This window comes from Manis javanica, chromosome 4 (genome assembly GCF_040802235.1).
Source record: "Manis javanica isolate MJ-LG chromosome 4, MJ_LKY, whole genome shotgun sequence".
Lineage (NCBI taxonomy): Eukaryota > Metazoa > Chordata > Mammalia > Pholidota > Manidae > Manis > Manis javanica.
This window is the reverse complement of record NC_133159.1, coordinates 23,794,941-23,813,525: the sequence shown is the minus strand read 5'-3', so window position 1 is coordinate 23,813,525 and position 18,585 is coordinate 23,794,941. Positions and strand designations below refer to the sequence as shown.

Genomic DNA, 18,585 nt, shown 5'->3' with positions numbered 1-18,585 from the left:
TGATACTGGAGAAAGACTGGTACTGGTAGCTACTCAGGGTGGGGTTAGAGGCTGGCTTTAGGGCTGAATGGTGCTGCTTTGCTTGGGGCCTGGAATGAGCTCCTAACAGCTACAGTTGTAAAGCATCTCTGTGTGGGTGTACCTCCCGAGAAGGCCTCGGGAACTAGCTGCTCCTTGACTGCCTACCTCAGCATCAACAAGCAGGGCCTGGCTTGGAGGAGAAAACTTATGTCAGTACCCCCAACTCATCCCCTGCCCACTCTGCCCAGGTCCAAGGGGGTGTATCCCTGCCACCCCTTCTCGACGTCTACGCATGTACTAGCCTCACCCTGGACCGTGCAGTACTGGGAAAGGGGGGACTGGACAGTGCAGTACTGGGAAAGGGGGGACGTTGGTTGTTTCAGGGGAGTCCTTCTTTGCCCCATAAGCTCTGCTGCTGCCCTACCCGCGGCCGACAGCAGAGGGGGCCCTCGGCTTTGGGATGGAGGTCGTGGCAGGCGGAACGACGGCCGTGCTAGGGGCGGGGAAAAGTGGGATTTTAGCCGAAGGGATTGGAAGCGGGGCGGGTAAGGGATGGGGGCGGGGCGGGGCGGGGGACAGGTAGAAGGGACAGGACAGGTGAAGCACGAGAGGACGGGGCTCCTTCGGGAACTTTCCCGGCTCTGAGGAGCCACAGCCTCCGTGCTATATGTAAACGATTCAAACTACTATTCAGCCTGCAGCTCGATCATCCTGAGTAGGCGACGTGGGTCATTCTATTGCGGCTGGGGGAGGTAGCGCGGAGAGGGCTGTGCAGCCTCTGTCCCCAGGCCCAGCCAGAGCTTCCTCCCAGGAGGACGGGAGAGCACTGCAGCCTGCAGCCTTCCGGGGGCACTCACGGCTGGTACTTCCTTACGAACTTCAGTTTTCCCCTCTCTAAATGGCGTGATCACACAGCCGTCTAGCACCTCGCCCCGCGGAGAGGGTTCTAAGTGGACCCCGAAATTCTGCAGCTTGCTTCGAGACTGGGGGCTGGACAACATGCCCTCCACACACCTTTTGGCCCCAGTCCCTAAACCCCTCGCTTTGCTTTTGGTTGAGGAGGCTGGGAGCGCGGATTAGGCGAGCGGCGGTTAAATTCGAGGGAGTTGCTAGGCAACGCTGGGCGAGGCTCACGTTGCTAGGCCGGGGTAGGAGTCGCCAGGGACCTAAGGGTCACCTAGCGCCTCTCGGTTTTAGTAGAAGGCGTCCCACAACGCCCCTCTCCCCGCGACTCTCTGCCGGCCTCAGTTTCCCCGCGGCGGGACACCCTCTCTAAAGGGTCCTTCCGGTTCACACTCTCCGGGACTCCGTGATCCTCTGGGCTCCGGAGCGAGGAACCCTGGGATTTTGTGCACGTGTCTGCGCGCTGACTTGAACGGTAGGGGGGAGGGGGTCGTTTGAAGATTTCCATAGCAACCCCTCCAATGTCACCACAGGGCTCCCAAGGGTTTGAGCGGTTGCTTGTAAAATTTGCATATATCTGCATCATTAACATAGAGGCAGGGCCTGAACTTCTAAGGGCAATAGTTCCTTTGCTTCCTCCTCCTTCTGTCCCATGGGCTTATGGGCCACGCGTCCGTGAGTGTTTTGCTTGTTAAAGTTCCCAGATGTGGGGTTGGTGGGTGAACTGTAATAGTGACCACAGGCTCCCAGCTCCCAGTCACCTCACTGAACCATTAGCGTGAATCCTCTGACCAAGGACACTCAGCCCAGCCAGGCAATGCCGGGCCTGGTTGGAATCCTAATTCTGCCCTTGCTGGCCATGTGGCTTTGGGCAAGTTTAGTTCCCCACCCTATGGCTCAGTTTCCTTCTCTGTAAATAGGGCTACTAATCCCTATCTCACCGGGTTATGTGAGGGGTCAGTGAGATGCCACTTTTACTGGCACAGAGTAGGCACTTAATGGTAGCTTCCTCCCTCCCTTCATAGAATCTTCCACCTCAGGACCCAACCAAAGCAAACTGACTTCCTTCGCAGCTCAAGACAATACAACTAAACACCAGGAGGAACCTGCAGATGTCCGAGCTGAATGGATTCTGGGCACAGGATGAGGGCTGTAGGTTGGCCTGTTTTGTCCTTGGAGGCTGGAAGCCAGGTTGGTGAAGCATGGACCCCAATCCCCTGATCACCACCCTCACACCCTTGTCTCTCTCAGGGACCAACTGTTTCCAGAAACCTTGAATTCCTCTCTCAGAGGCACTGGGGCCTGAGGTGCTGCACAGTGGCAGCTGAGGTTGAGAGGCTTAAAGCGCAGGGCTAAGGAGGTGGTGACTGAGAAAGTCCCCTGCAGGACTGAGGTGTCTGAGCTGGAGCAGGGTCTAGGTGGAGGCAGAAGGCAGAAACTTTGCTTGAAGAGCCACATATCTGGGAGCCTTTACCAAAGAACACTAGGGGACCCTGGAGCCACTTGCTTGCCCTTTCTGGACCTCAGTGTCCCCACTGTGGATAATTGGGACTCCTCTGCCTTGACTTGGGGCAAGGGAGGCAGAAGTCAGCTTAGTATGGAGAAACCTTTCCCTGCTGCAGACATGTGGCAGTGTCATGGGTGTAGTGAGCTCCCGGTCCTTGGAGCTGTGAAAGCAGAGGCTAAGAGGGACCCCTTGCGCATGGCTGGGATGGGGCAGCAGATCTTCTCCTGGAACTTCTTGTCTGGACTCCAGTTGTTGAAGATAGGATCTTCAAAATCTGAAAAGTCCTTCCTGGATCTAATTTCAGCCCTTCCTGCTCTGCCATTCCTGCTTTCCTTTCTCTCAGGGTCTCTGTAACCTTAACAGCCTTGACTGTTGGGGTCAGAGGAGGCAGAGGAGGTGTTAAAGGAGAAGAACCAGTTCCATTCTGCTTGGTCTCTCAGTTCTCAATTAGGTTCAGATAATTAAAATTAATGAGGTTGGCTCTTCTGGGTAGACAAGGTTGTTCATGATGGGGAGAGAGAGTTTAAGAGCTGGATTCTGATTGGTTGGTCGGCTTCCTGGAGGAGGTAGGATTATGTGGGGGCACACCCTGCAGTTGTCACTCTGACTACTGTATGCAGGGCTGCTGTCTGCTATCTGCTGGTGGATGGCAGTAAGCCAATTCCTTCCCTATTAACCACCTGTGCTCTACAGGTAAGGGTTCCAGGGACAGGCTGAGAGCCTGGCAGTGCCCGGCTGGCCTGCTTGCATCCTACTCTGGGGGCCAATTAAGTCTCCATCCCTAGCCGTGCCGATTAACAGTTAATAAGGCAGCAAACACCTGCAGCTATGGAGGCGAATTAAGAGCAACAGTCGGCATAATACACAACCCGATAAGTGAGCAATTAACAACCAAAGAAAGATTAATAGAAGCAATTACGTCCTACTTGGAGCTCTGTAAATACAACTGTCAATGTCTGAGGGATTCAGTCCAGTCCCGCTGGCCTCACCCAAGGCCACAGCCTCTGCTGGGAGGGTAGCCAGCCTAGCCAGCCTGTGGATTCTGGAACATGGAGCCATAAACACACAAGAAATGCACATATATGCAAATGTGCACATGCATACATATACATACCTTTGTAGAGAGATGGTCCACAAGATGTAATCACACAGATTCCGCACTGTCCCCACACTCATGTTCACACAGGTGGATATGCACAGATACACTTAGGTCCTGCCAGAAATACACACAGACATACACAGAAATGTCTGCAGTGTCACAAAGAAACACCTCTCTGTTTTACAAGAGACATGGACATACAGACTATCAGACATTAGTGACTCCCACACATACAAATTTGGACATGTAGACACACACAGCCACGTACTCATAGGATCCCACATGCTTATGGTATCTGCCCTCCTTTGATGCCCACCTTTCAGAGGGTCGTCCATTGTGGGTGAGAGCTGCAGCAGGACAAGGGACTGAGAAAGGGAGCCAGGGCAAGAAGGCACGGAATGTGTGAACATGGGTGCAGGCACATCTGCAGGCCTGGAACTGAGCATGTGTGTCCTTGCAGGTGTCTTACCAACTTGTGGGAGCATTCCTGTGTGTAACCACCCACATGCCTCTACATCTGTGCGTCTGTATGAGTGTTTGTATGCTGTGATGTGCACATGAGTACATGTACATGTGTCCAGCGGATCTGTGACTACATGTATGGGTTTCTAGTTCATGTGTGATGCTATGCCAGTGCCATGCCTGGGTAAATGTGTGCCTGTGCTTCAGAGTTGCTGTACCTGTGTCCGCTGTCCTTGTTGTGGCAGGTGAGGGGAGACTCTGTGGCAGGCTCTCCAGGGAGCCTGGAAGATTGGTGATACCTGAAGCCAGGGTCCACTTGCAGTGGGCGGGGCTCAAGGACAGTCAGGGATCCTCTAGGACTCCTTGGGTTTCCCTGACAGGGACTTCTAGCCACTCCAGAGGGGCCCAGCACCTCTGGGCTCACCCAGGTAGGAGAGAAATGAGAATAATTTCTAAAGAAATGGACCTTGAGGTTTATTTCAGCCAATTGAAAGCCAAGCCAGGAATTCACTGAGAATGGGTGCCTTGCTCAAGGCCAGAGCTTTAGTCCCCACAGGGCCTTCCACACATCTGCCTTCCCCTTGAGCTTCATGGAAAGCCCCCAGACCCATGCACTTAGCCCACAGTCTGGGACAGACACCATCATACACAGAAACCCCAGACCACAAGGACACAATCATGCGCACACAAAAATAGACAGCCATGAGTACAAACACAAAATCCTACTCAGAGTTGCCCCCAGACCCAACAGCCCAGTCACCGGCTGACCACACACAGTAAATCTCACACACATGGGCTCACGTGCAGCAATGCTCACATACACCAGCCCCCCTGCATGCCCATATTCCCATCACTCTGAGAGAAACTTAATGCCATGCCTGAGGGCCCAGAGGGCTCCCCCTACTCTCCCCAGCACTAGCCTGGCCAGATGGCAGAGGCCGCCAGGCCCCAGGAGAGCTCTCCATCACCGCTAACCTGCCAACTGACAGGCTGGTGCACTAAGGCCTGGCTTTGCCAGAGGGGTAAGGGTGTAAATAAGGAGGTAATGAGGCTCACCAATACCCCCCACCCCCCACACCCAGACCTGGATGCAGCCTGCCCCAGGGCCTCTCATTGTTGGGCAGGGAAGAACTTCGGAACAGCGACACAGAGACCCATGGTTTGACACAGAGATAGCCCCACACACTCAGACTTTCACAGGACACAAAAGCACCCAGATGCAGGCCCTGCATCCCCCACCCTCCACAGGTGCAGGTACCCACTTGATCCCTCCTCAGGCAAGAGCCACTAACCAAAGCCAGGGCTGACCTTGCAGAGACCCTGGCCAGGCCCCCTACGCTCCACCCCATCTGCCTCCTACCATCTAATGAAGGCCAACAGGAAACAAATCTGAGGAACCCCAAAGCACAAACATCCACCCGTCAGTCTGCCCTTTGGTCAGTCAGTCCTGCCTTCTGTTTGACTTTTACTTATTCAGTCTTAGTTTTTCATTCGTTCATTTGTTCACTCATTCAGTCAGCCAATAAGGACATTAAACAAATAACATGGCTGCCCTCCTAGCATGCTGGGCAGGCGTCCTGGCGTGGGGGTGCAGTACTAGCTGGGGAGGGAGAAAAGAGGGGTCTGGGCTCTGAGGGAGGAGGAGAGGGTGGAAGAGGTGTCTCCATCCCCTTCTTCCTCAGTCTCTTATTAAAGTGAAAGAAAAGGTGCTTCCTCTGCAGCTGGAGGGAGAAATGCCAAAACCCAGGATAACAGTAATAATAGTAACACTTACACGCTCTTAGTCTGTGCCAGGCACTGTTCTAAGTGCTTTACATGAATTAACTCAGTTTCTCCTCATAACAACTCTATAAGGCGGGTACTCTTATTAACCTCACTTGGGGACACACCTGGGGACTCACTTAGGGAGGTTAGGTAACCTGCCTAAGGTAGAACAGCTTCTCACAGCCACTCCAAGTGTTTAAAGAGTCCAGAGCAAGAATACAGAAGGAGGCCCCTAGGCTTCTACCTACCCGCCTCCTCTTCTCCCTCTGGACCCTGGGCAGCACTGAGGAGCCTATACTGTATGCAGGCCTCTGGATACCCCAACACTTGAGTTCCTGCTTGGTCCACGCTCTGGCAAATAGTCACCCTCTGCCGCCCTTTGGGCTTGAGGAGAAAGGACATGGGAAAGAGGCCACCCAGGCCCTGGCACCTGGCTTCAGGCATTTGGGCAGGTGGTTTTGGGGTCCTGGGTTGTGGTACGGTTTAGAAGGGGGCACTGGAGCTTCAGGTGAGCACCACCTTGTGGGCTTGTGGACCTTCGAATTCTTCGTCCTGTGCAGATAAGAGCCAAAGGAGGATCATCTAAAGTGGGGTCTCCACTGTCCAGGAGCTAGTAAGTGGCATATTGGAACTAGTAAATGGCAGACCCAAAATATAATCCCAGTGCTTCTGGCTTGAGTCAGCTCTTAAGCAGACTGGTGGGGGCTGAGGGGAACAGAGATTGCAAAGTTTCCCTACCGCATCGGGCAGGGCCGTTGCCCTCTTAGGGAAGGCTCTGTGACCAGCTCCCTCTAGGTGTGGGGGAGGAGGGCCCTCAAGGATGACTTGAGTCTCAATCTTGTTGATACTGCCACCCCATTCTCACTGACAGGCCACCCCTCTTACACCAGAGGTTAGGGAACAAGTGGAGGCCCCTGGGACTGAATGGGGACAGACAATTTAATGTATCCAGCCCCCAGCCTCTGTTTCTCTGGCCCCAGGATTCCTGCGCCTCTCCAGAGGCTTTTTTACACAATTACCCAGGCTAGGAATTTCAATCTCTCGTGCCAGCCAGGCCTTGTTATGCAAATATAGGCAAATGAGATGCAAACGAAGCAGTCCCAGATTAACAGAGAAATCCCCAGCAGCTGGAGGAGTCACCATAAAGTCAGCTCACTCAAGCTTCCCTGAATCTTTCTCGTCCAGTCTGTGTCCACCTGGGTCTGTCTGGTCCCTCCCTGTCCTCGCCACTACTCCTCTGCAACCCTCAGGAGCTCTCTGCTCAGACACAGGGAGGGTCTAGACAAGGGGGGCAACCAAGGCCCAGGCCCTCCACCACCCTTCTCTGCTCTCCTCTTTTAAGACCACAAACCTCACGTACACCACCACACAAATCTAGCAAAGTCTCCCATTTTTCTTCCCCCAACACATTATAAATTAAGCCACAGACATCAACAGGCTGCAGTGGGAGGTGGGCTTTGGCCGCACTCCTGGGGCCTGGAGGTTACAGGGTATTGCAGTTAGGACCCTGAGACGTGGTGAAGACAGAAGGGAGTAGAAGGTCCTGCCCAGGGCATGACCCTGGGGAAGGAGGCTGGCTGTGTGTGGAATAAGCCTTGGCAAGGGCAGTACCCACCAGAGCCCCCCCGGGGCATTATGGCCAGTGTCTGTGCCCTCAGGCACCGTGCCAGGAAGACTAGCCTGCTGGCCGGCCCAACCAGTCCTGGCCCAACTTCTAAAAATAAGAGTCGAGAATCTAAGCCCCTGGTTGGTTCTGCAGGAGCCTGTTGCCTTGGCAACCCCTTCTCAGAGGCCTCCCTCCTGGCTGCCCCATTTGGCTGCTGGTCCCTGTGCCAGTCCCCTGTGCTGGCCCCTCTGCCAGCCCTCTGTCCCATCTTCCTGGGAAGGGAAGAGTGGGTGCAGGGCTGGGGGTGGGACAGCAGGGAGGACCATGGGGCTCCAGCTGAGCACAATGGCCTGAGTGTGAGACCTGTCTGGGCTGACTGTCGGAGGCTGTCTAACTGTGGGTGTGTGTGCTCCAGAGCCTGTGTCTTACAGCCTACGTCAGGCTGTGTCTCTGGTACATCTCCGCCTGTGGCTTTTACTCTCAGAAGCCCCATGGATGACTGTTCTCCTCAGGATCCAGATCCATGTGAGACATGTGACAGTATATATCTATGTCCCCAGGGAAGCCTGTGGCCTTTCTATATGTGCCCTTGCCCATGTCTCCCCCATCCCCTGCATGGGCTTTCCCTTAACCCTGCCCACTCCCACTTTCCCGGGCTACAGGCTGGGAGTACTGAGGCACAGAGGTGCCCCAGGCTGAGCCAGAGGTTGGGTGTGGGACTGGGCCAAGGTCAGTTTCTTCCAGGGTCTGCAGCCAAATATCCAGTAAGTCCCAGATCTACCCCTTTGGGGAACATGGGGAAGAAAGTCACTCTTTCATGGGCAGTACAATCTAAATCTCCTGAGTGCATGCAAGTGCATGCATGTGAGTGTGCATGTGTGTGTGTGTGTGTGCATGTATTTGTGCACTCTACAGTCACTGCCAGAGGCAGAGCCTCCCCCGCCCAGCCTCCCCTCTCCAATTAATCACAAGTCCTGTCAAATTTCCTCATAATCACTGTTCTAACTGGCTCCTCTCTTGTTCAGCCACTATTGCTTAGCCCAGGCCAAGACCCTCTCTCACCCAGACAATGTAACAGCCTTGTAATGGCTTGCCCGGTTTCCTCACCCTATTTCCCATACCTCTCCCCACTCTTCATTCTGTGGCCACACAATGATCTTTCTAAAACACGACTTGGATCCTGTGACTTTGTTCTCAGGACAAAGCTCTACTTTCTACAGCCTTCCCCAGTCTGGTCTCTGCTCACCACCTGGGTTTACCTCAGTTGGTTCTGAGATTCAGCACAGCCGTCACCTCCACTGGGAAGCCTTCTCTGACTCCTCAGGCTGGGTTAGGAACCTAAGTGTTCTCCTGGGCTACCTGGGCTACCCCTTCCCACATGCACATTGCATATACTTCTAATGACTTCCTTCTCCCAAATTTGTAGAAGGTTTAGAAAAAAACAGAAAAGGATTGAAATCCCAAATCACCCATAATCCTCTCAGATTAATTCCTGGTTTATTTCCTTCCAGACTTTCTTTAAATTAATTAATTAAATACTTTATAAGATTGAGATCATCCTCTATGTATAGTTTTGTTTCCTGCTTTGTTTCACTTATTGCGTAGCAAGCATTTTCTCAGGTTGTTAAAAATTCTTCAAGAACAGTGACTTTTAATGGTTGCATAATATTCTTATATATGGATTTATCATAATTTATTTAATCAGTCCTCTCTTGCTAGAAATTTATGTTGGCTGTGATTTTTCAGTTATAAGTAATGGTAATAAGCATCCCAATGCAAGGTTCTTTTTCAACATCTTTGTTTTTTCTCTTGGGTTGAGTTCCTAAAAGTAGATTAACAAGACCAAAGGGGTCTGTTGTTAAAACTCTTGACCCAATGGCCTTCCGGAAAAGTGGTTCTAACCTACTCCTCCATCAATGTGTCTGAGAGTACCCCAGGCTTCAGTTCTTACCAACACTGGTGCTGTCTTAAAAACAAAACAAAACACTGTATTAATTTCAACAGGTTAAACTGCATTGAATTGTTGTTTTAATTTGTATGTCTTTGATTACTGGTGAGGATAAACGTTTTGTATCTCCTCTTTCGTGTCATGCACAGATCACACTGAGCTGTAATTATGTCTTTATATCCCACTTCTCCCTCACTAACCTCAGCTCTTGAGGGCAGCAAGACTGGGTCCAGTGCTCTTTTGTCAGGAGCAGAGACAGAGGATGCATTCCTAGAGTACTGGATGGACTGAACTGAAGACTGTCTTCAACCTGAGCTTTGACATTAGGCAAACTTGACGGGGGTCAAGCTTAGCTCTGACACTTGAATATTGTGGGCCCGTGTGGGCCTCAGTTTCCTCGTATGTTAGTGGGTTTGATTGAACATTAAGCAGGATGAAGGGTATGAAGAGACGTGTAAAGGCCTGTGAGCAGTGGTTATTGTTGTGGTCTACTTTTGTTCAGGGTGTTGGCTTTGTTGCAGGAGGAAGGAATGTGCAGGAATGGCCAACTCTCCCCCCCGAGGGATGAGATGGTACACAGATGCCTCTTGGTCTAGAGGTGAGTGGGGAGCTGAGAGCAAAGGGTCCATGCAAGACTGGGATGGGCCATGGCAGCAGGCAGGCCTGAGTTCAAATTCAGCTGAGACAAGGGGGTTTGTGTCCTTGTGTAGATCCAAGAGGGGAACAGCTGGCTCTCTTTACATCTGGCAGGGTTTGTGTCTTGTAGGCTGTTACCCAAACCATTGCCCGGTATGGCTTAATCACCATCATTGGTGCCCACTGAACAGAGAGGGAGAGTACCTCTGTCCTGGTGGCATGGCATCTCATCCTGAGACTGGCCTTCTGCTCCAGGAAGCATCTTGGTGACAAACCCTAGCCAGGGGAGCCCTCACCCTTTCTGGCTCAGGACCTGCTCCCAGACAGACACGCACAATTTCTCTGCACATTACCAGCCTAATGATACTGTCGTTTGGAGTCTGGAAATCAGGAGAAATCGGCTTTTTCTTGGTAATTAACGTGACTGATGGGCCTCGAGATGGAGTAGCAGCCCCCCACATGAGAACTGAGCTCTCAGGAAAGTCAGCCAGGTCACCCCCTGCCTTCGGGAAGGTCTGTGTTCCAGCCATGGCCTCTGCTTGTTCTCTATTAGATAGGCCAAGGTCCCCCACCCCTTCCCCATTGGTCATTCCTTTAGGGATCACTTTAGGGCTGAGCTCTGATGGCTGGGAGGTCCTCCTTGAGTCTGCCCACAGTCCTTCATGTTGCAGTTCTATTTGCTGTGCTATTGCCTCATGAAAGCTGCCTTTAATTGGGGATATCTTAGCTTATAGAGGCTTTCTTTATCTCATTTGTTGAAAGCAAAGGTGAAAAAAGCTGGGTAAGAGTGGGTTGAAGTGAGGTACTCCAAGCTACTTGTGAGGGTATTCAGGAAAAAAACATGTGGGCAAGGCTTGGCTCCAGGGGACAGAGGACTGAAAGTTGACCCAGCTTTCCTTTCTAAGTGAAGCATCCATCAGATTCATGAATATTTCTCTGGATCTCTGCCTCGGTTTCATCAACAGCCTCAGGAAAATGTTTTTATACTATCTATCTCTTTGTCTTCTCTATTCATTTTTGGTGCTGGATGGAGGAGACGTGGTGTAATTGGCTCCAGACCCTGCCCATGAGTGGCTCTGAGTCCAGTGGGACAGGCGGCTGCTGATACCAGCTGCTCTGAAAGAGAGCAAGTGGTGCCACACAAGGAGGTTACAAAGGGAGCCTGGAGGCGAGAAGAATTGGTCTTCCTGAAGGACTCTGGGAGGGAAGGAGGGGGCCTGGAAGGACACATTTAGTCACAAGGACAGGGTGTTGGGAGAGCAGTCAAAGCAGAGGGAACAACATGGTCAAAGGCTGAAAGGTGAGAAGAGCCTGGCATGATCAGGAAATTAGGTCTAGTGCCCAGGACACAGGATGGACATAAGGGCAGGAGGAGAGGGAAAGCTGGGAAGTCTGCAGAGGCCAGGTGGTAAAAAAAAAAAAGCAGTGAATACTGGGGTATAGATTTTGAACTTTATCCTTAGAGCACTGGGGAGCCATTGAGGGTTTAATCAAAGGAGGAATATGGTTGGATTTGTTCCGTAGGGTGATCACTTGGGGAAAATATGAACAGGGGATAAGACTGGTCTCTGTGGTTCTGAACAAGGACAGTGAGTTCCAGAGATGTTAAGGGGCAGACCAGATGGGAGCCCATGGCAGCTGTAGGTGGGATAGGTGGTCGCTGGTAGTCCAAGGTCAGGACCCTGAGATGAGTCTCAGCACAGTTTCCTCCTCCTCCCACCCACAGCCTCCAAGTGGCTCCCAAGGCCTCCAAGAGAATGTCTAAACGCCCTGTGATGCCATTCCCAGCCTGGCCCTACCACCACTTGGGCCTCAGCTCCCCCACCATCCTGTGCTCTGTGTGGCCCACCTGGTTTCTCCAGCAGTCCTGAGCTCACATGACACATTCCAACATCCAGGCCTTTGTTCACATTAATTACTGTCCACTCATGTCTCCCCTCCTCCCTGCTTTCCCAGATCCTCTCCAAGTCCTCTGTGAAAGTGGCCCTGTCTGCCTCAGCTTCCTTCTGTCCCCACAACCCACCCTTCCTCCCTTTCCTGTATTCCCTTCACTTAGCAAACGCCTGGATAGACCTTGCCTTCAGCATAAACCAGTTGCTTAAAGATCCTTAAAGGAGAACTGCAGACTTTGGCTCAGGTCAGGGCGGAGAGCTGGCACCCACCCTCCAGGGTGTCTGATAGGGCCAGGCAGGGGGCAAGTCTTGTCTGCAGCTATCTTGCCTGCCTCGGCCAATGGAGCTGTTGTTATTGCTCCAAATTAGGCACCAATTTGCCCGTGTAATTGTTTGCTAATTGGTATGAAATCCTAATGTAATTAGTTGGGCCCCTTATCAGGAGAGCCTGGGGAGCCAGAGGCGGTGGGGGGCCGCTGGAGCAGGGAGGGTCTAGAAGGCTGGGGAAATGTTTCTTAGGAAGGAGGCCCTGAATGCCATCAGGGCTGAGACAAAAAATGAAAGAAATGGCAGAATCTCACAGATGAAAGGGCCTTTAAAGAGGGTAGCAGCTGCCACCTATCTTACAGATGGGGTGACTGAGGACAGGTATGGGGAGGAACCTCATGAGAGCTGGTGGCAGAGCTGAGCCAGGTATACAGGTCACCTGCCTAGTGAGCACAGCTGTGGTCTGACTGTGGGTCAGGATGGTTTGGCCTGTGGCTGTTGGGCTTTTGTTTCCAAATAAAAGTGCCCCTTTTTGTGGAGGCAGGGAAAGTACCAGGAAGTTGGGTAGGAAATGCTGTAGGTGGAGGGCCTAGGAAGGATGGCCACTGGTTAAAGTCAGAGGATCAATGAAGGCAGACAAGAGGCTCTGAGCCTCTCCCTTGGGAACGACTTGGATATAGAGAGGGAAGATGGGAGGAGGTTAGAACACCTGGCTTTTCTCTCTCCTCACCTACCAGCAGATACCCCAAAGCTGCACCCAGGCATTTTGCCTCTTCCGCTCTCCTGAAAAGGTCTGACAAAGGTGCTGGACTCTCATACCAGCTCGTAAGAGTCAACTGTTAAATGTTTAGGAATTTTGTCAGCTAGCTGAGTTCACCTTAATGGTTTAAATTGGCCATCATGGGAGAATTTACACCATGGAAATTGGCAAATGCTACAAATCAAGGCTACACCTTCCTGCTCCCTCCCCAGAACAGTTACCAGCACACGACTGAAACCATCTGAAATGCAATGAAAGAGCCCCAGAGATTCTGATCATGTTAGGTCTCAAATGACCTGCTAAGACATTGTCCCTTCAGATCCCAACACAGTAAAAAACAGGTTCAGAGGCTACCTAGGAAGTCTGTGGCCCTCCAGAATTCAGTTTCAGCTTCCCTGCTCCCCAGGATGCTAACAGCTGGGGAGGCTGCAGAGTTCCCTGAGCCTCAAGCAAGAGGCAGGAAGCACTAAAAGCGGACAGACTGGTTCTGGTGATCAGGACAGGGCAAAGAGCCCAGGGGACTGTAGGAGGTCCGGTTGAAAGGGGCTCCTGTCAACAAGCTAGCCTGTTTCTCCGGCTCTCTCTTGCAGGCAGCAGGGTAGTTTGACAAGTGAGGAAGCTGCAGGCCCAGGCAGGATCAGGAGGAGGGCAGCTAGTACCAGGCCCATTCTAGGGATGCCATTTTAGTCAAATGGTCCCCACTTCCACTCCCCATCCCTAGCAGCCAGTCTCCTGGAAATTGACTCTCATGCCTCAGGTTGCTCCCCATTTCCTTTCTCCAGTCTATCCTTAATCTCACCTGCATCAGTTCCCAAGGCTCCATTCTTCCTAATCCCTTTCTTTACCCAAATTGCTCCTGTTTCCTGGCCACTGTCCCTGGATGTCCTGAAGGCACCTCAATGCAGCATGTCCAAAATAGAAATCATCGACTTCCCACAAGTCTTTCTCCACCTGAGTAAATGGCACACTCCCCCTCAGGGCCTTTGCACTTGCAATCTCTCCTATTTGGTCAGCTCTTCCTCCAAATATCCCTCACCTCCTTCAGGTCTCTGCTCAGATGTCACCTTCTCAAAAATGCCTTCCCTGACCACCTTACCCCAAATTGCCCCCTGTTCTTCTCTATCACTCCTACCTCCCTATCTCACTCTATTTTCTTTCTTTGTACTTATCAACACTAACATGTATGCATGCTTTTGTGTCTGCCTCCCCTCCCCTACTGGAAGGTAAACTCATAAGCACAGCAGTTATGTGGTCAGTTTCTAGAAGTTACTTGAGGTCCTAGACTGTATCTGATTCACTCAGTGTCAGACATTTTAAGTAAGCTCTCAATACATATTTGTTGAATGAATGAATCAACAAATGAGCCCCTAGCCAGTCCTCTTCTCCAGTCCTGGCTGTCCAAATCTACCTTCCATTTGCCTTTCCTGAAACAAACGTTAAGTATGATTCTCTCCTGTTCAAAACCTTTCATGTCTCTCTGTTGCTTTCAAAATAAAATCTGTCTCTGGTTTAGCTAACAAGGGCCTCAGTGATGTATTTCCAGCCTAACCTCCAGCTTCACACATCCTCCCCCAAACATAACAGCCCCCCCTGCGCCCACACACACACAGGTACAGAGCTACCCACAGAGCCTGGATATACTATTTTGGCTTCTGTACAGTGATCCCTCAGCCCTTAGGTGGTCCTCTACATTCTCTGACTCACTTATTCCTTTTCGTCATTCAATTTTGGAGCAGCACCCTGGTGCTGAGCCCCTTGTTAGCCCTACTGGGAGGAGTCAGCCCCACCCCTTCTCAAAATGCTCCCAGTTGGCAGCAAAGGAGGGCCTGAAACCAGCATTCTGCTCCTAGTTCTTTTTACTTTTTCCCTGAGGCATCTGGACATCACCTTCCTGTGTGCAGCCAGGCTCCTGGGACCTCCCATGAAGGGGCAGCACTGCCCTCCTTGCCTGCGTCCAGCTATGGGATGGTGCATTATGGGAACAGCTGGAAACAACTGGATTTGGAGTCTTTGTCCCCACCACCCCATCCCTCCAGCTTCTGGAAGATAAGAGGCAGAGTGAGCCATCCCTGTCAGGGCCCCCAACCTAGCACCTGACAGAGTGAAGGGAACATGGAGTGATCCAGGCTGTCCCTTTTCTCTGGGACTTTCTGAGCCTCAGCCCTATTCTCCCCAGTGTCCAAAACCCAGCAAGGATTCAACTGAGTTCAACTGAGTATGAAATGTGCACATGAATTTGCTGATGTCTCTGAATTAGTGTGTGTGCATTCCTGCATGTGCACTAGCAGGCCTGGCCCTGAGTCCGGCGTCCAGGGCTTGTCCCACGTCCCTGTGTATGCTAGGTGTGCCTGGGAATGTGTTCACGGGTGTCTGAGTTAGGACTCATGTGTGTGTGCATGCGCACGTGTGTCTGCCTGTTAGGAGCCGGTGCCCCCTTGGGACCAGCGGTCCTTCCTACGCCCTAGCCTGCCTCTGCGGCCCAGCCTCAGGCAGCAAAAATCTTGGAGCCACGCAGGCTCATTGCTCAAGACTGATGAGCTGCCCCCGTACCCTCAGAAGAGCGAGAGCGTGAAACATGTTCCCCTCCGCTCCTCCTGCTAAGGGCCCATCCTCTCCAGCATTGCCTCCGGAGAGCCCATTGAGCACCCGCGGGTCGGTGAGCCGGGCCGCAGCCCGAGGGGCTGGCTGTGCCCCGGGTGACGGCGGCCCAGGGTCCCTGTGGGAAGGGCACCAAGAGAGGACCGGCGGTGGCGCTGACACCAGCGCGGGCAGCCGGGGGACAGCGGTCACGGGGCGCTCCTGCTGCACCCGCCTGGACCCCGCGCTCGTGTGCTGCGCTTGCCGCACACTCCCGCACCCATTCCTGCGCCGCACACTCGCACAGACCTTGACACTCGCAGGCGCACTTGCAGAGACGTAAAACGACCCAGACGACCAAGCACACAAACGCTGGGACATACTGGCAGACTCACACAGGGGCGGGGCCGCGGACACATAACGACAGAACACGCCCACAGACTCATTCCTACAAACAAATGCCCACACGGACTCGCAAACGCGCGTCCACACGCGCGCCAGACACATTGACACACCCACACACCCTGTGGCCGTTGTCCACTCAGTTGCATAGCGAGATCCCCACCTCACTGACACGCTCGCGCACACACGCATGGCCTGGAACACGGACACCCAGAGACGCAGATAGGGTCCCACAGACTCGTCCTAAAAATAGTTGCAGATGCAAACGCTTGCCACAAGCGCGCACAGACACGCTGACGTGCTTGCGTGGACGTTCTCACGGTGACAGAGAACCCTGAACTCAGGCTCACTGGCACTCGCACCCACAGCCCACGCAAGGCACGCACACGGCCTCGCAAAGGCACAGCTACAAAACACACTCGCCCAGACACCGACCACACACTAAGGCGCGCCTTAGCAGACACAGCAGCGCCGCGCACACACACAACGCAAACCCGTTTGGACCCCAGCTGCCTTTGAAATTCAAATGCGCGCTCCCTACCACCGCTGGACAACCCTGAGGCCTGCACCCCCGCCACTCCCCTGCTGGCTCCGGACTCATTATGGCCTCCTGCCCCAGGGGAAATTAAAATTCATTTCAGGGGAGACCTGGGCAGGCGAGGGTAAGAACAAGTGGGCGGCCTTGGTGGGAGGGCCCTTTGTGAAAAGGGGAGTGCTGGGCTCAGTAGGAGGAGGAGCCCCTGTGCCACACTCCATGTGACCTTGGCCCAAGGCCAGCAGTTTCTGAGTTCCCTCAGGCACTCAACCTCACCAAGGCAGGTGCAGAGCTTACCAAGCTGTTTGGGAGTAAAAAGCATGGGCAAGGTCTCAGCTGGGAGGTGGGGAGGCTTCCGGGGAAGCATTAGTTCAAAAAGTCCCGGAAGACAGGAATCACAATGTCATACACACAGACACGTTAACCCACACCTCTCATCTAGGCACATATATATAACACTCAGGCCCACAACCACACACCAAATAGTACCACCAACTTGAAGGCCTGCCAGCATCCCCACAGAGACACACACAGCGACACACACCATAGGCTGGCACTGACACACGGAGCTACAATCAGTCACAGGCCTGCAAATGCCGACTCACACCTTACCCAAAGGCACAGACACACAAGGCCTGAAAACACTTCCCCTAACACATACACACAGGCTCAAGCACACACTGAATACAAAGAGGCACCACACATTCTGGTTACACACAAATTCCAACAAAACACAAACACTGCCCTGTCAACACACTGCATTCACCCAGGCACTGAGCAAGTAGGAGCACAGCCCTCGGCGTCACACACATGTATGCATTCTACAGCAGTCATCTTCACAAACAGAAAAATAAATGCATGAAAATGCCCAACACCCTGCATACAAAGACACACACAGCAGAGATTCCCCAGAGCCAGGCCCAGGCTTCTGACGTATGAGGCCTAGGCAGACATGCAAACCTGCACACAGGCACACCACACACACACCCAGACTTTTCTCCCACGCATTGACGCACACAACCACCCACACGTGTACCCGAGCTCAGCCCCACTCATTCCCACACTGACACACAGAACACTGGCTCAACAATGCATCCAGGGTCTCTTCCCTCCAGCCACAACACTCAGGAGCCTTCTTCACCTGGCCCCTACCCCATCCACAGGCCTTGCCCCCAAACCTGGGACCCCAGCAGTCAGAGTTGTGCCAGGGTTGGCAGTGAGATAGAAGGCCTTCCCCTCCCCCTTATTGGCAGCATGAGGTGATGTGTGTTCAAGCAAGAGGCATGTTCTTCGGGGCATGTCAGCATGAAGAGGTGTCACTGAGGAGTGTGACCCTGCCCACCAGGAAGGTATGAGGGTGTGTCATGGTCCTGTGTGATGTCGGACCCTATGCCCTCAGCAACTCTGATTGCTGCCTGCAAATCTGGGTGTCCAGCTTCAGCCTCTCCGCACAGGGACCAGGCCCTGGGAGTCAGACCTCCTCAAATATCTCACCCTAACAGATCTGGTCTTCTCTGGAAGATAAGCTCTAATCCTGAAATATATTATTTTCTATAGTTTGTGCTGGGTCTGTCCGCTAGGGGGGGGTGGCTGGGGAAGACAAGGATGAGGCAGGATGAAGGCAGGGCCTTACTGAATAAGGAGGCATGGGTTCTTTTCCACCTCTCCCAAAGCTACAGTTTCTTCATCTGTGAAGTGGGGGGTGACCACCAATTTAAGGGGTTGTTGTGAGGGCTGATTGTGACAATACCTTAAAAGCAGCTGGCACAGTGTCAGTCCGACAGAGGGGCCCAACAAGATGAATTTTCTAGACCTCTAGGTCACCCCCACCTCTGCCTGCTATGCTCATTGTGTTCTGCTTGGCATGAACCCAGTCCAGCCAGATCCAGGTGGCACAGAGCCCGGGGGAGAGAACCTGGGGCATCCCAGTGGGAACACACTGGCCCCCCACTGCCAGTGTGCCCCATGCCTGCCAAGTGTCCCAGGCCCTCCATGAAGGATTCCCCTTCCTCCTCCACTCAGGCTGTAGGCTGAGGGCAGCTCTTCTCAGGGTCTCCACCCCCACGTTTGTCCATGAGCCTTACGGTGTTGGTACAGAGTATGGTGCTGTCATTTCTGGGCGTCCAGAGTAGTTGCCAGGGTGCCTTGTCTTTAAGGCCTGCAGCAGGGGAATGTGGGACTAGGCTTCAGAGAGAATTTACCAAGG

At 52.9% G+C, this 18,585-nt stretch overlaps 1 long non-coding RNA gene across 1 annotated transcript; it reads left to right on the top strand.

Annotated features, from left to right (window-relative positions):
- Positions 1–1,186: 1,186 nt before the first annotated feature.
- LOC140848662 (uncharacterized) lies at positions 1,187–14,895 on the top strand. Its single transcript, XR_012129757.1, has 3 exons — positions 1,187–1,399; positions 1,998–2,115; positions 14,738–14,895. It is a non-coding gene; the product is annotated as an uncharacterized lncRNA (long non-coding RNA).
- The last annotated feature ends 3,690 nt before the right edge of the window (positions 14,896–18,585 follow it).